The sequence below is a fragment of the Vigna umbellata genome, chromosome 1 (assembly GCF_029865625.1).
Source record: "Vigna umbellata cultivar VRB3 chromosome 1, Vumbellata_1.0, whole genome shotgun sequence".
NCBI lineage: Eukaryota > Viridiplantae > Streptophyta > Magnoliopsida > Fabales > Fabaceae > Vigna > Vigna umbellata.
The window spans coordinates 44,892,148-44,904,426 of record NC_142165.1 but is presented as its reverse complement, the minus strand read 5'-3'; the positions used below and the strand labels follow the sequence as shown (position 1 = coordinate 44,904,426).

The following is a 12,279-nucleotide window of genomic DNA, read 5'->3' as shown; positions in this document are numbered from 1 at the left end:
GCAAAAGCCCATAAACCTCGTAGGCCTTATCCAGAAGGTTCTTGAAGAGAGGATGATAAAGATACGAAATTGGAATCATAAATCTGTGAGAGCCTTCGCCAAAACCTTCTTCTGATTCTTCTTCTACCTCAACTGCAAGCCAACCCTTCTTCACCTTCATCTTCTATATTTCTTCTTCAGAGAGGAAACGAATCGACCTTGTTCTTGGTGCTTGCTTCGTCAATGTCTATGTGGTTGTGTTTATGTTTTTTATATAGACAGACACTGATTGAGGTTGTAAATTTCGGATGGTAATTATAATAATAATAATAATAATAATAATAATAATAATAATAATAATAAAATAAATATGCGTAGAAAATGAGTGGGGAAAGGGTGGTTTAAAGTGGTAGCCTCCGTCTGAGTGCCGTCCCATTCTTGAAATGGAGGGACCATGGTAGCAGATGTGGGGCTTTTGCACCAAAGTAGGCAAATATGCCTTCTTTATTACCAAAATAGGCAAAATTTGACCGAAAGTGAAGTCGTGGGGGGCCAAAACGACTTCAAAAGAAGAAGTCGTGCCCCCCTGCACGACTTCACACTGTTCATAGGTACAGTGTTGAAGTCGTGCATCCCAAAAACGACTTCTGGATCCTGTAATCGATTACATTGATTTGGTAATCGATTACAGAGTGTTGAAACTTTCTGAAAAAATCGCGCGCGGACGATCTGTATGTGGACGAGCGTTCACTGAAAATGGACGAGCGTCCACTTCTCCTGCCGAGCGTCCACTGAGCGCATCTCGACGAGCGTCCTCTTAGCTAGATGGACGAACGTCCTCTTAGCTTTCTGGACGAGCGTTCTCTCTGCCTGGCTGGACGAGCGTCCTCTTCTGCCTGGCTGGACGAGCGTCCTCTTCTGCCTGGACGAGCGTCTCTTCCGCCTTGCACCAAAACAACCTGGTAATCGATTACACATGTTTTGTAATCGATTACCAGTGCTTTTGGTGGCATACAAATTTGAAGTCGTGCAGGGTGGTCATGATTTCAACACTCTGTAATCGATTACCATTACATTGTAATCGATTACAAAGTCTTGAAGTCGTTTTTGGGGTGCACGACTTCAACACTGTTGCTATGAACAGTGTGAAGTCGTGCAGGAGGGGCACGACTTCTTCATTTGAAGTCGTTTGGGCCCCCCACGACTTCCCCATTTTCGTAAATTTGGTTGAATTTGCCCATTTTGGTAATATTATAGGCAAATATGCCTAGTTTGGTGCAAAAACCCAGATGTGGACATCAAATCAAATTTTATTGAAACAATACGGTTGGTGCAGCTGATCAAAAAATATTTTATACAAATGATAGTATTGATAATAAAAGGGATGAATTAATTAAACTTTTAACTTTTAGGTGTTTTAATTAAAAATAATACCAATCAGAAAATCATATAATCTTTTGTTGATGTAAGGACTTGGGTTTGAGTCAGCAAAAAGGGGATGACAAGTGGCAAAGGATGAGAGGTTGAGTACTTTAAAATAAAATTACATTAGTTTGGAAACAGTGGGTTTTAACTCATTCCTCTTGTCTGAGAGACCATTCCTCTACCTGCAAGCTCTCTCCTCCTCCTGTATCTTCTCTCTTTCCATTCTTCACACTGAACCATTAAAATCTTGATTAGGTGCTGCCCCAACGATCATAAAGTAGCGGGTGTTGCTCTTAGTCGATCAATTTTCCCTAATCTGAACCGGTAAGAAAACCCCCTTTCTCATGTGCCCTAGGGTTGTAAGCATGTGATTGAACTTGTTGCATGCAACCCATTTCGTTTTCTTCCATAATCTAGCTTCTATTTGGTGCTAAGATTCGTTTTCTATCATCAATTGATGATTTATAGGTGACTCTAACATTTTGAAAGTGCAAGCAAGTGGTCTAGGGTTCCTACTTGAGCTTGGTTGTCTACACTAGAGGTAAGGGGAGCTAGTTCTCTTTTTGATTTTACTGTATGACGTGATTACATAATGATTTTCAAATTGGTATGTTGTTGGAAGCATAATTTTGAATTTTGCTAACTTGAAATGCATGTATGAAAGTGTGAGTGCTACGTGAATGTGGTGATTGATGGATGTGAACTGTTTGGGATGATTTTGAGTGATGAATTATGTATGTTGGAACTGTTTTGGTGTGTAAAATTTGTTATGGTGTTGATAGGAAGGAAAATCAAGTGTCTTAGGGTCACTTTTTGGTCATTTTAGAGGAAGTGAGGTAGGGATTTTGAGTAAATGAAGGCTGCAGTGTTCCTGGACTGTTTGGGCAGCCTAGACAAGTCCATTGTGACTTGTTAGAAGCATAACAGTAGTTGAAAACAGGTTCCAAGTAGTGGAATCGAATTTGGGTCCCTAAGTTGTTGAAATTAGTGTTTTGGATGCTGAAAGTGAACTTTAATCACTTAAAAATGGTGGTAGAAATGTTTAGAATCATTTGGATAAGTTTAATTAAGTCTAAAACGAGAATTAAGAGTCTAAGAAGTTGGGAAAAGTGGTTAGAAATGGTTAAGGGAGGTTCTGTTACCATTCTGCAGAGTTCTGAGAATTCTGCAGAATTAAATTCTGCAGAACGCGCAAACTGAGCGTTCGTCCATGGCGGAGCTGAACGCTCGGCCATGCATGTGCTGAGTGACGTTCGGTCAAATGTTGGTTGGATGAACGTTCGGTCTTAGGAGATGATAGTAATAGCGTTCGTCCATGGGAATGTGTTAGTGATTAGCGTTCGTCCTTGTCTGGGGACGTTCGGTCAAAGGTTGGAGTGATTAGCGTTCGTCCTTGTCTGGGGACGTTCGGTCAAAGGTTGGTGTGATTAGCGTTCGTCCTTGTCTGGGGACGTTCGGTCAAAGGTTGGTGTGATTAGCGTTCGTCCTTGTCTGGGGACGTTCGGTCAAATGTTGGGGGATTAGCGTTCGTCCTTGAGCCGGTGTTAGTAATCAGTTAGCGTTCGGTCATGATGAGGCTTGATATTGAAGCGTTCGTCCTAGTTATAACAGCGTTCGTCCAAATTGGGTTCGTCCAAGTGCTATTGGCGTTCGTCCAAATAGGGATCGTCCAAGGTGTTAGGACGTTCGTCCAACAGGGTCCGTCCAAGGACTTTTGGGCGCTCGTCCAAGCAGTTCGTCCAAGCGGTTAGGACGTTCGTCCAAACAGGGTCCGTCCAAGGACTTTTGGGCGCTCGTCCAAGTAGTTCGTCCAATGGTGTTAGGACGTTCGTCCAAACAGTGTCCGCCCAAGGGCTTTTGGACGCTCGTCCAAACAGTGTTCGTCCAGTGATATTTTCTTTTGTGCTTTCTCTCATTCCAGTAAGCTTTGTTAATTAAATATTTCGGTTACAATTTATGAATGCATCTTCATGTGATCCAGATTGGTTGAAAGTGTATGATTATAAGTGGTTTATGATGTACATTGTTGATTCAAAAGGAATATTATGAGATTTAAAATGGTCGGATTAAATCGGAAATTTAGATCTCTCGGTGAGATCAGTTAGTGTATTGAATGAATGTAAGAGGCTTCCATATGGGGGGTTATCCCTAACACTCCAACGGTCTTTCATTCTCACTTAGAGAGGATCGACGCGTGTGGTGGGAGTAGTGGGAGGTCCTAGGGTAGACGCTATCACTGGAGGTCTATTCCGCGGTAACGGATTAGCCTTGTGTATGGTCGGGTGGAACCCCTCGGCAATGGCTTTGCAAAGCAGTAGAGGCCATCACAAGTGCACAACCCGCCCCAGCTCTACATACATTCTATGTCCGGACGTGTCTAGAGTCTTAACATGATATGATACTTGTCTTGATGAGTCTTATGAAATGAATGCTTATGTTTATGATGACTTATGTGTATGGATATTCTGGTAAATGCTAGATTGGTTGAAAATGAATTGTATGATTGTTTGAGACCTAGCTCACCCTTGCATTTGTGTGTGTTGCATGTGTTTGCTTTCCCTCTTGCGATGATCATCCAATCCTTTGGATGTGAGCAGTAGGTGATGATGTACCCTTGGAGCAAGCGTTGGAGAATGAGGAAGACCCAGCTCCTAGTGCTTAGGATTTCTGCTAGCTGTGATGTTAAATAGCTTTTTATTTTGAAAAACTTCTAGCCTTCATTTTAGCATGATCTGTATTTTGGAGAATTATGAGCTTGTACTTATGTTTTCAAGTTTTCCAGCCAGACTTGGATAACTGTACTCCTTAATTCTATCTATTGTGTACCCTCAACTGCTTTCTATTATTATAATCGATGCATTCTACGTATATACTTTGTTATATATTTTGGGATGTCACAGTTGACAGCATTGAAGAATAGTATTTATATAAATAATTGCTGAGAATTGTCGTCATACAAATTTATATGATGTAAGTGAAAGAAAAACTTCATTAATAAAAAAATATGTATGGTAAATTAGTTTTTCGAAATATATGTTTCAATACGATTTTCAAACATATTTATATTTTAATATTTATTAATCAAATAAATTATTATAATAATTTATAACTTTAATATCATTATTCTCTTTATTATTTTATTTATTTACCAGAAATACTATGTAATTTATAGGATAATACAACAAATATCTTCTTGTGTAATATTAATTATAAAATTAAGTGATATGAAGAATAGTTTTGTTAGATTTCTCTTTTAAACATTATGATTTTTTTTAACATATAACAATCTATTTCATAATTTTTATTTTAACTTTTTTTAGAATTAATTATAACAACACTTATTAGTTCAAAATATTTAATGTGTATAAATAAATGTCACATGTCATACATTAGTGCTAGGGGTGACAATGCAAGGTGGATCAAGCGAGTTAATTCCATGTATGTAGTAAAGAGTTATGGTTTTGACCTGTTGACCCTCATAACATGCGGTTTGGGTGAATCTATGATCGGGTAGGCAGGCTGGCCCGCTGACCCATTTTCTAAATTAATGAAAACCAACTCACATTGAACACAGTAATAGCATATTCAATGCAAAACACGTCTTCTTTTCCCTTTTTCTCTAAACAACACCTTCATACAATCTTGTTTCTCTTACGACAAAGCCCTTCTAGGTAGGTATTATGATTTTTTTTTTAGTAATTAACCACTTAGGTTGTCATACGTGTACTATTTTTGAGTACTTCTTATGCGAGTTCCATTAGTACTAGAAACAAGTATGACAATTGAATTTAAGATTAATTCTTATTAGAGGTGCCTCGATCATATTTTGGGTCATCTCATTCCATTAGTCATTTATGTTCTTGTTTCTTTTTCTCGTATCCATTGCTTGTTGCACTTAAATTTTACTTTTAATCTGTAATCATAAGCTTAAATTGGAATTTAGAATGGATGAGCAAGATTTTAACGTGCCCTTCTTTAAAAAAATGAGATTGAGGAAGATGATATTAAAAACACCTTAAGAAGTCAACTTAGTCTACAAAATGGGATGATAGGGGGGAGGGTAATTATTTCATACTTGTTATTGAATTTGATTGTTGAAGAAGGATTAATGGCGCTTGGCAATGCTTTAGATCAAATAAGAAATACCATCAAATATGTTAGGGGTTCAGAGACTAGAATGCTAAAATTCAAACAATGCCTTCAAAAGTTTACTAATGATGTTGATACTACATCATGTAGATTGTCTCTTGATGTCCCTACACGATGGAACTTAACATACTTGATGTTCCAAAGTGTCTTGAAATATCGACGTATTTTTGAGAGCTTTCCATTAGATGATGAATGTTACAAATATTACCCTTCAGAAAATGATTGGGACAGGGCTGAAAAATTGAAAAATTCTTCTTGTCTTTGGATGATATCACAACCTTACTTTCTTCCACAAGCTACCTTACCTTCAATTTGTATTTCTTTTGCAAATTTGGAAGATTCAAAGTTTGTTGATTGAAAATGCGGAGGATGAGGACGAAGTCATAAAGAATATGGCTGAATTGATTATGGTTAAATATGAAAAATATTGGGATGAATATAACTTTGTGCTTGCTTTTGGAGCAATTTTAGACCTAAGAATGAAATTAGAAACATTGGGTTTTTGCTTTGAAAAGATTGATCCACCTACATGGGAACTAAAATTTACAAAACTCAAGGAAAAATTATACAAGTTATTTGTTGAATATAATGGTAAAGGTGTGCCAGATCATCAAATGTTTTAAAGTGCAAACATGGACAATCGTCATCCTAAATTGCTTCTCATCGAAGCCTTTTATTTATTTAAGTTGATTGTTTCTTTTACTTTAATTTTTTTTATAATTGTTCATTATGAATTCTGCAAACTTATATTATAATAGGAATTAAAAGAGTGCAAGCATCAATTAAGCAATAAATATGGAAGGACCCAACTTCACACCTATTTGGATGAACCAAGTATAGATTTTGATTTTTTGGAGCATATGGATGTCTGAAAGTGGGGGAAAAATAATAGTCAAAGACTTTTTGAATCTTCATTTAGCATGGGTCTCGGATCCTTAACAAATATACGAATTGACTTTTGCTTGAGAATTCAGAAGAAATTATCTACACTTCTAGTTGGAAGCATGGATTTGTTGAAGGTAATTGTTTTACTTTTGTTGACTGTAATTGTTATTGTATGATTTTTATTGTAAATTCATACATAATTGTTATTGTTTTTTTTTTCATTTCAATTTATGCAACAAATGAATAAGAAGATATTAATTATCAAAATGCAATGCTAAATGAAGGATCATCCAAAGTTGCATCCAGCCTAGCTCGCATTTATGGGTCCAGAGCAGGGCGGGCTTAAATGAGTAGGGCCGGCCCGTATTGCCACCCTTAACTAGTGAAAAAACGTCTTTTAAAGTGTGTAATATGCTTCAAATTCAAGAAAAATGAAGTCTTTCAAAATGTGGTGGCCTTTTTTAAATTTGTTGCCCAACTATAGACTTCGGTTTCAAAATAATCGAAGTCTATTGGTTTGCAAATAATTTAAAAAATGTCATTAGATCTTATAGCTTACATCTAATTTCCCTTCATTAAAATGAACATAAGTTGGACACTTAAATAATATAGCATTGAACAATTTGTTGTAGAGCTTTACCATATTATTATTATGAAGTCTTACCATCAATATTGTAGAACAAGACATATTCATCAAATAACATGTCATTTGACATTTTTGTCCAAAGCTATTTTGGAAAACTAACATTTGAGAGCATGGAACAAGCTTTTGCTAAGAATGTATTGTTCATTCTCTTTATGAACTCATTTTGTTGTGATGCATATGTCATTAGTTTACAATGAATTATTACTTTGTGTTGAGAATATAAGTGTGAGTCTAAATCTCACATTGGGTAACAAGGAAATTAACCTATAAAATAAAATGTCTATAAACTTACTGCCTTAAATTTTTGAGTTGGAAGTAGTGTCAATTTCTTATATGGGAAGACTAAGGTCTCATTGGCGTTGTTGTCTCTGATAAATTCTCACTTATGGTCGAGAATATTTTCATTTAAGAAAAAGTACATTAATATGGAAAGAACTCATATTTAAGACGAGGATTATTGAGAATCCAAGTGAGTCTAAGTTTCACATGTAAAAATGAAAAACTTGACGAAGATATAAAATAAAGACTTATAAATCCATTATTTAAAGATTTTAGATTGGAAGAGGTTTTGGTTTAAAATGATATCATATATTTTATATAAATTGAACTCAAATTTAATTATGATTATGTCAATCGTGAATTCTCTCTTCAATATATCCATCATTTTGTTTGTTTGTGAAAAATATATTAAACTCTTTGTTACAAAAAAAATAATCTAAATATTTTCTATTTAATAATAAGCTATATTTCAATTATGTTGATTAGATTTTCATACATTTTAGGTTTTAAACATTTTATAAATATTTGGTGGAGAAAATATAAATTGAAGTGATGTTTAAATGATGACAAGTTTTTAAACATGCACTTAAAACCAATTATTCTCATCTTGACGATGACTTAAACCTTAGACACATGATAGAGTATTTGTTAGCGCATATAAAGTTGGTGTAACACAGTTTTAACTTAAAAATAAAAAGATCCGTGAAATTAGAAACAAAGACGCGGACACCACTAAACAATAAATGGGCTGATGAAAAAAAAAAAAAAAAAATTAAACAATAAATGGGAGTGATTTTTCATGCAAAAGCAAAAACTACGATGTGGATATACTTTAGGAAAACGATACTCAGACAACAAATTTTGACAACATTTCGACACAGCCTACGTGTCAGCATATGAGCGGTCCACGTTTTGAGGGAAAAAGCTGCTGAAATCTGAGAAAACCTGCTTCAATTGTGACGTGGCGAGGGACGGGCACGGGCAGAGTAAAAGTTGCGTTTCAAATTTGAAATTCATTTTCGAACTTCGTAGAGAGAAGCCGCGCGAACATTGGGGACGGATGCTGTGACCTAGACAGAGAGACGAGAGAGTTGGAGAAAGGGTTCACGAGCGAGAGAGAGACGGAGTGCTTGCCGGAGTGCCGCCGTTCACTGTCGAAGGCCGTGTCGGAGAGATCGAACGCCTCCAGCCCGTTCCGTTTCAGGGGCGCCGCAGGTCCGACGTCGACCGGTCGAAGCGAACACGACATCAGTGTTCCGTCCGTTCCGGCCCAGCGACTTAGGGAGGCGTTGAAGGTGTCGCTTCGTCCCAGCTGGCGCCGGACCTTTCTTCTAAAGATATTGCCGTCATGAAGAGGCGGATTGCAAATGTTCTTGAACTTGGGGAAACGGTATGTATGTATTTTATCATTCTTAATTTTCTGATTTTTTATTTCTTTGTTCTACTGAAGTATCATTGTAAAATACAATATTTATTTTCCAATTCACTCCAGAGTAGTTGTAGATCATCCATTTGTTTAGGCAATCATTGGTTTTTTATGTGGCCAAGGAGTTGTGGAATTTCTTGCTAAGGGTAGTTCATATCCTTAAAAAATATTATCCAGTTAAAAATATTTTACTCTCAAATCTGAACGTGTAAGGAATGTGTAATTTTGACATTGTGCTTTTCAAGTTGGAACAAATAAATACAGAAAATAAGAGAACCCGAATCTGCTGTTGACTCCATAGTTGCGTATGCAAATTTACTTTTAACTTGAGTTGAGTATGGCAACCCTAAACCGTTATCAGAGAAAGCCTGTTAATTGCCATTTTTTCAAAATAAAGGATTAATGGTGTTCATAAAGATAAAAATATAAGAAACAATATTTAAAGTTATATTTGGCTTGTATCTAACTGCAATTATTAATTTTATATCATGTTCATTTACATGTTCTCTTTATATCTTGTAAATCTTTATACTTGACTAGGCTGGAATTATATATCATATATCTACTTCGTTAAGAGTTTTTTGAGGTTCATTAGTTGGGCAGTATTAACCGATATTCTTCCAATAGGTTTTGCAAGCCTTGAGAAGGCTAAAAGGTAACAGTGACAGAAAGGCAAAAATGTCTGCTGAGACTAAGGTTGTATTTGACCAGCTAACTGAGGATGCTATGAAGCTGATGGAGAATGTTGAATACAGTTGAGTTAATCCCTCCGGGCTTTGTAGATATTATGCATTGTGTAAACATGTAATCATTTAGATAGGCTGATGAGACTCTATGTCATGCGGCTTGTTTTGATTCACTGTTTCTTTAGTTGCTATGCCTACATTATGCTTAACTTTGGCTCCTTGACCTTTTTCGCAGATGTTTATCATGAAAAGCGAGAGGTTTTTGATCGTGAAGCGGGTTAGTGTTATACACTATGCTTTATTCTACTTATATTATGTTTTGTTGTTTCATTATGTTTACATTGTTAACAACATGATGTAATATGCTGTTTGATTTTATAATTTATTTGATTTAACTACTTGGTTTTACTATTATAATACTGTTCAACTTATGTTGTTATTATGGTCATGATGCAAGATAGAACTTATTGTTCTATTATCAATATCATACATGGTGTTTGTTTATTCTTAGTGTTTGGAGAAACTATCTTTGGGCCTCCATATTAGTTAAGTGTTGGATTTTGGGGCAGGTTATTAATTGTCAATTTTTCCTTGGCTCTTCTTTCTTCTTTCTATGATGTTGTCGATATTTAGGTTTATGAGAAGGAGTGAAGGGTGCCTGTTTCGTGGTATTAACTGCTTAATGCTTATGCCTTCTACATTCTCCCCTTTTCAGAAGGATATGAGAAGTTAGCCCGGGCAAAAGAAGGCCCATCAAATCAACATTTGGCTAGTGGAGAAGCCTCTAGCACTGGTGAAGGTGATTATGATATGTTTGCTGACGAGGATGATAACAGTAAGCCATCTACAGATGAAAATAATACAGTTAGTCAATCTTCATCGGACGCCATATTGTGTGGAGGAATGAAGTGTTGCAACATTTAGGGTTGTTACAAAATGGATAGTACGAATGTCATTTATGGATTTCTTATCACTCTTTGAAATTGTGATGATTAGGTTTGAATGTACATATTTTTTGTTACAAATCATCAAAGAAATGTTCAATAAATGACATAATCAATGGTTGAAGATCATTTGCATGTCCAATAAGTGTTAAAAAAAATTCATTAAAAAATGAATGTCATTTTGAAAGTTGGGATTTTCTGGATTTCTGGAAAACCTGCGAAATCTGCAGAATTCTGCAGATTCGCGCGTTCGTTAAAATTTTTGGAGTGAAAATGGGACGTTCGTCCCATTCGCTAAGAGCGTTCGGTCTTTTGAGAAATAGTAATATTAGACGTTCGGTTTCGTGAGTGTTAGCGCTCGTCCAAACAGTACTCCACCTCAGCCTTTTAAACGTTCGGTTTTGATGTAAGAGAAATGGTGAGCGTTCGGTTTCTCAATATTGACTGTATGTGCGTTCGTCCCAAACACTGTTTACCTATTGAGTTTCGTTATCTATGTACGTTCGTTCCAGACGGTGCTTATATATCTTGTTTCGATTGTAATCGTCTATGAACGTACGGTTTTTGACTGTATGTGCGTTCGTCCTTAAAGTGTAGCGTTCGTCCTTTCCTATGAGTGTAGCGTTCGTCCTTTCCTATGACTGTAACGTTCGTCCTTTCCTATGAGTGTAGCGTTCGTCCTTTCCTATGAGTGTAGCGTTCGTCCTTCCAAATGGTATAACGTTCGGCATTATTAGCGAGTTATGACGTTCGTCAGAGAAGTGTTTCGGCCTGTTGATGAATGGAATCACAAATATAAGCATGATAATGTGAAATATTAGGCAAAAATATTATGATATTTATATCGAAGTTCATCCCAAGGAACCATTTTTTGCATAACTCTTCATGCAAAATTGCATTGGTACCAATGGCTAAATAACTGGGGACTTAAGGCAAAGGTTTTGCATAGTCAGGTCAACAAAGAAAATACCGTTAGTTTTTAAGTGCAAATTTTTTTTAATCGTTATTGGACATACAAGTGATGTTTAGGCAATGATTATGATATTTATATTGAAATCTATGTCCAAGGAACTACTCTTTGTAAAACTCATTATGAAGAAACAACACTGGGAGCAAAGGCCAAATAAGTGGGGAGTTCAGGCAAAGATTTTGCACACACAGGTCAATTGTGAAAATGACATTGATTTTTAAGTGAACCAATTTTTTTAAGATTTATTGGACATACAAGTGATATTCAGGCATTTATTATCACATTTATATCAAACTTCATGCTCAAGGAACCATTTTCCGTAAAACTCATTGTGCAGAAACAACATTGGGAGCAAATGTAACATCCCGATTATATAATAACAAATATTACATAATAAAGATGTCAACCTTAGTATCCTCCAGCTCTTGCTCCAAAGAGATCTCCTCAACAACGTTTGCTCCCATCCAAGTGGATGATCATCGCCAGAGAAACATACCCAAACAGCACACAACACAAACAATGCAAGGGTGAGCTAGATGTAAAAAGCATGTTATACATATAGCACAGTTAATTTATGTTATCATACATAGAACAAATAAGATATACTCGTTAAACCACAAATCACACACTAACACGTCATGCAAAAGTCCTCCAAACATGGTAAATTGACATCACAAGACTCATCTTTACACTCGCATAGTTCAGCTGGCACTCCCCAACACTATGCAAGGTAAATCCATACATACGACTCATCTTTACACTCGCATAGTTCAGCTGGCACTCCCCAACACTATGCAAGGTAAATACACCCGACTCTTCTTTACACTCGCATAGTTCAGCTGGCACTCCCGAACACTATGCAAGGTAATACTTTCAAATAAATCACATCA

General features: G+C 36.3%; 2 long non-coding RNA genes across 2 annotated transcripts; both read left to right on the top strand.

Annotated features, from left to right (window-relative positions):
• Positions 1 to 1,558: 1,558 nt before the first annotated feature.
• LOC148205479 (uncharacterized) lies at positions 1,559 to 4,269 on the top strand. Its single transcript, XR_015785917.1, has 3 exons — positions 1,559 to 1,728; positions 1,873 to 1,945; positions 4,002 to 4,269. It is a non-coding gene; the product is annotated as an uncharacterized LOC148205479 (long non-coding RNA).
• A 4,410-nt stretch (positions 4,270 to 8,679) lies between these two features.
• LOC148205478 (uncharacterized) lies at positions 8,680 to 10,433 on the top strand. Its single transcript, XR_015785309.1, has 3 exons — positions 8,680 to 8,753; positions 9,417 to 9,752; positions 10,191 to 10,433. It is a non-coding gene; the product is annotated as an uncharacterized LOC148205478 (long non-coding RNA).
• Positions 10,434 to 12,279: the final 1,846 nt, after the last annotated feature.